This window comes from Lactuca sativa, chromosome 4, assembly GCF_002870075.4.
Source record: "Lactuca sativa cultivar Salinas chromosome 4, Lsat_Salinas_v11, whole genome shotgun sequence".
NCBI classification, from domain to species: Eukaryota; Viridiplantae; Streptophyta; class Magnoliopsida; order Asterales; family Asteraceae; genus Lactuca; species Lactuca sativa.
The window spans coordinates 133,580,622-133,585,767 of record NC_056626.2 but is presented as its reverse complement, the minus strand read 5'-3'; the positions used below and the strand labels follow the sequence as shown (position 1 = coordinate 133,585,767).

At 35.5% G+C, this 5,146-nt stretch overlaps 1 long non-coding RNA gene across 2 annotated transcripts; it reads right to left on the bottom strand.

The window, feature by feature from the left end:
* Positions 1–1,346: 1,346 nt before the first annotated feature.
* On the bottom strand, positions 1,347–3,575 carry LOC111877336 (uncharacterized). 2 transcript variants are annotated; one of them, XR_006187715.2, is made up of 4 exons: positions 2,538–3,575; positions 2,329–2,436; positions 1,589–1,710; positions 1,347–1,496 (listed from the first exon to the last, which is right to left on the bottom strand). It is a non-coding gene; the product is annotated as an uncharacterized LOC111877336 (long non-coding RNA). The 2 variants fall into 2 exon arrangements; XR_002845379.3 differs by having other exon boundaries at positions 1,347–1,710.
* Positions 3,576–5,146: the final 1,571 nt, after the last annotated feature.

Here is a 5,146-nt window from a genome sequence, read left to right as displayed (position 1 = left end):
ATGAACCTAACTCTCTCTCTCTCTCTCTATATATATATATATATATATATATATATATATATATATATATATATATATACACACACACACACATGCGCGTACACACTAGGTTAAAACCTATAGAAACCATTATTAAGAAAGAAAAACACCATTCATAATTTAAAGTGGTAATGAAAAATCAAAGATTTATAATTTTTTATTAAATTACAAAGATATAAGTTTTCTCTATAAGTTTATAATGATCAGTTAAAATTAATATATAAATTATTTTGAAGATTCGATATATGTTTTGTATTATTTAATATTTAATAAATTATGATTTTATACGGTTCAATATTAACTAGCAGGAATTTACCCGCGCCTTTGGCGCTGGGTTAGATCAACTTTGGTTAAATTTTGTGTTTAAAAGATAATCAAAAGAGGAGACAGTCTACATACATAACTAAATGCAAAAGCAGCAGATTAAGTACGTTACCAATAGAGGATCATGGGTAGATGACCTTTGCTTACCTTTTGACTGATAACATGGTTTCTTTGACTTTAGTTTTTTCTACAACATTTGTTTGTTTTTTTTTAGAAAAGTATTTGTAGATATGTGTATGTGAAATTTTATGTTTTAACGTAGAAATAATAAACACTATGAACTTATGTAATATTGACGTTCATTATAACTCTTGATAAATTACAAAAGTGCCACAAAAGCATGAAAGGTCAATACAAACCTTGCTTCAGGTTTAATTTGTTCCTTTGTGGATATTTCATAAGGTTAATTCGTTACCAAAATACATTGACGATAAAGCTTTTGAGAGCCAACAGGAAACTTGTGACCATCATACAATTTTCTTGATACGTGATTGGTGGTATGAAAAAGTAGGTGATAAGTATACATGTATAGTAGGTGGAAAAATAGGCAACAGAGCACCCAACATATCCAGCATAGTAGATACCATAAACAAAGTGAAAGAAACACAAACAAATAAACAAAAAAAACTTGGTTAGCTGCACAAATCAGAACAATTTTCTTTTTAAATAATAAAGTATTGTGAGCTTTGATGGACCATATAGATAATGTGGTTTCTAACTTTTCCTTATTAGAGCATTGTACTTTAAAAAAATTACTGTAATAAGGAAAAATTAGAAAATCTTCACTTCAGGTGGATTGGATTGGGAATTGGAAGCATATGATATCATCTTTGCGAGCCTATGAAAGGAATTCAAGTTTGCAACTAAACTTAGAAGAATCACAAGAAATCATATACGTAGATGTGTAAAGTGGAATCTTCCTAAAAGTGTAGAATGAAAAAACCATGATTATTGGTGATTGGCGAACCATGATAGAAAGATGCTTAAGAAAGGAAATCACGAGTATCCAAGTAGATGTAGGTAGTATGTTAAACTATATACTTCAACTAAGCCGAATGAAATAACTTTGGTAACCTTAATAACTCTGTCTGAACAAATCTGGATGAGCACAAATGGGTCCAGGTGTGTAGTTGCTGTTTTACAAAAATACGTTAATCGTAATCGCTAAATCGCTAATATTTAATACCAATTTAAAGCGTATTATGTGAATCAAATAAAAAGCCACCTGTTGTGAAACCAACAAAAGATGCTGATAGTGTTGAACAGTGTAACTTGTATGAACGCCCGATGCATTTACCAGTTGGTCACCTGTTATTTTTCCGGGTATTCAACATCATCCAAATTCACCTATGAAACGGGTCATCAAATTGGAAACATGGAAAGTGGTATAGCCTCATAATACCAACAACAACAGATGGGAAATTTTAGTGACACGAAGAATTGTCAAAATGACTGACAGACACCCATCAAGAAGTTAGACTCCATAAAAGAACCGATGTTGGGTTTCAGTTAGAATGATATTAGGCCATCCACAATGGGATTTGTATGAGAGTTTAATGGAATAAATGTGAATATAATATAGAGGAGAGAGAGTGTGGAGTTGAACGGTGCAATGGAATTTTAATTGAAAATTTATGAATTTTTTAAGAATTAAAGTGAATGTGTATATTCTCTTTCCTACTTGAAAATCCATACAACTCTCCATGAGTTTAATCCATTGGAGATGGCCTTAAGAATGATGGGAGTAAATTTGGCTTTGCAATCAGGACATGTTTTTAATAATAATGGGCATATTGGTCTTTTTCTGTTTGTTTTTATTTGGGTTCGGTATTGTCGAGATAAAATGGTGAATCGTTTGAATCATAGTCAAAATGTTTGTGCTTAGTCTTGAGGAAATTCATTGTAATACAGAAAAGCGACAAGTCATGGGTGTTTCAGACATTTGACTAATAGCTATTTATGTACCTCATGTAGTTGTTGCAAAATTGCATCTATACTTTGCTCCTGGTCATCAAGGTTACCATGCAAGTCATCTAGTATGTCACCAAATTTGACCGAAGCTTTTCTTATTATCTAAATAGCAGCATAAATATTGTGAACATCAGATCAAGCTTTTGAATAGAAATAATCACTTGAACAATAAATTGGTTTACAAAAATGTGTGCAAAACTTACCAGAACGTATTTTCAGTTGAAGAACGGCAACCTTACTTAAACAACAAATTGGTTTACGAAACATTGAGAAGATGACCAAGTAGGTGTGGCTACCTAAACTCGATTTCCAGGTTTCTCTTTCTCTTTCTCCCATTCCAGTCTCCGTCTTTTTGTTGTTGTGATAGAGAGATTCCTTCCGGCATTGGGTTTCAAGTACGGTAGTATTAGCATAGGTAGGCCATGTTAGAGGTGGGAAAGGATGGTGGTGGGCGACATGACTGCTCTTCAAATTTAGAGTTAAAGAGGAAGCCATAGTATGTTCAAAGAGCAGTGAAAAAGAGAAAGCCATCAACGTTGGTAACGGATTTTTGGGAAACCGATGATATATGGAAAAATAGAGGATTCATCGGAGGGTGAAGAAGCAGACGACTGAGGTGGTGGGTCATATGGTGAAGGGCTGAGGATGCAAAGCCGACACGGACGATGGTTGATGAGTCAACGCTGGCAATGCTGAAGTGGAGGTGTGAAGACGTTGACACTGGAAGGAGGCGGTCGTTGATGGAATCTGTACGAGGTGATAATGGCAGAGGCGGAGCTGTACGATGGTTTGGAGAGCCACAATATGGAGGAGGGCGTCAAAGATAGGGAAATTGCTAGGGCAAATAAGGTCCTGAATAGGGTGAGGCGGTGGAACGTACACTGCCGTCAGCTCATGTGGTGCTAGAAAATAGAAGGGGACTCTTCCCTCCTGAGCGGCACATAGGCTCAAAGGCACGAAGCATAGAGAAGCGGAGAAGCAGTGGTGAAGTATTAGAGAAGAAATTGATGATGTTATCCATGTACGCGTTCCAGAGAGACACTGGTTGTGTACTTGGGGTGAGAGAGAGGAACTTCATCTGATTGGGAGATTGATAGGTTGTATTCTTCTTATTGGAAATTTGAGTCGGTTAGTAGATGATTAAAGACGGTGTGGTAGTTTATGAATCACTAAAATTTTTGTGGCAAATATCTACAAGCCAGAAAAAGAGGGCTTCTACCTATGCTTGGTTGGGAAAAGGGTGAATGGTCCCAAAAGGGACGGGAAAAAGCCACTAGAAAGAACGGGTGGGGGGGGGGGTGTCATCCACCAAGTATCAAGCTGAGTAGTCCACTTTATCTGTGACTCTGAGTACAAGATATCCGGGATCAAGAAATTAGCAAACAAATATGCTCGGCTGACTAAAGAGGGAACTTAAGGGATAAGAATGTACTTTGAGTTCTCGATTCTATTGCATTAGAAAGTGGGGAATTCAATCGGTATGGTCGAAGGCAATCAACTGCCTGACTTCTATAGATTTGTAGTGAGATTGACTGGCTGAGCCCATTCATTGCATTCGATCAATCTGAACTATTAAGCGATAATAGCATAAGAGGATCTTTTTGAATTGAAGGCCAAATTCCAAATTAGAAAACGTTACTGATCACCAACTCCATGAGAATTAATATGTATATAATATGAATATGTTAAAAGTTTTTAACGAAGAAGGACGTACACTGATTATGACGAATAAAATTGATGAGAAGGTTGACCCATTTTTTCTTGAATTTGTGCAGGGGATCTATGAGAAAATGGGACGTGTTAGGGATGTCAAAAAGTCACGTGGGACCCCGATCCCATGGGGGCCCCGTCCCGTATGGGGGCATTTGTTGAAAATAATCGGGGGCGAGAGCGGGGGCGGGGGCAAGCTTAACCCCCGTTCTAATTTCGGGGGCAGGGTGGGGGTTGGTAGTCCCGTCCCGAAACCCCCTTCGGGGCCCCGTTAATAGGTTATATAAGTTGACATATATTAATTATATAAATATAATAAAAAATAAAATGATTTTTACGTAAAAAAAATTCAACAAAAAACATGTTTTTAAGTTGTTTGTAACATGTAAAATTATGTTATAAATATCTATTTGCTACCCAAAAAATAGTTTCTTTTAACACAAACAAGAACTTCTTTTAACCCAAATAAAGTAGCCCAAAATCAACCGGGGGCGAGGGAACGGAGGCGGGGGCAGGGGTTAGAAGGGGAATTTGGGGGTGGGGGCGGGGATGCAATCCCGGTCCCGTTTGCCCCCGTTGACATCCCTAGGACGTGTAAAGTGAATAACGCATAGGAATTGTTATTACGGGATTATTATTAAAAGACTTGGTGGAAATAATAATGTATATCAGATTTTCAAGCAATTGATATGTATTGAAAATATAAATAAATCTAAAATATCTTTAATGGTTACCAAAATAAACCAAGTATAACCAAATATATTAAAAACTGATTTATTATTATGGTTTCCTTATAACTATTTATATTTGGATTCGAATTGATTGATGAATGCTTATCAATTTTAAAGCAATTTAATTGTATTCAATATATAGTTTCCTTTAAAATATTTTTACCTAGTAAAAAAATGCTTGTGCTTTTCACGAGACATTTTTTTTTTTTTTTTTTTTTTTTTTAATGTTTTTTTGTTTGTTGCATTATACATATAAATTGTCAAAATCTTAAGAATTGGAAATCTACTTTATCTTCAAGCAAGAATAACATTCTAATATTTTGTACCGGCCCATATAGGGTTATTTAAATCACATAATTTATTTGATCTAA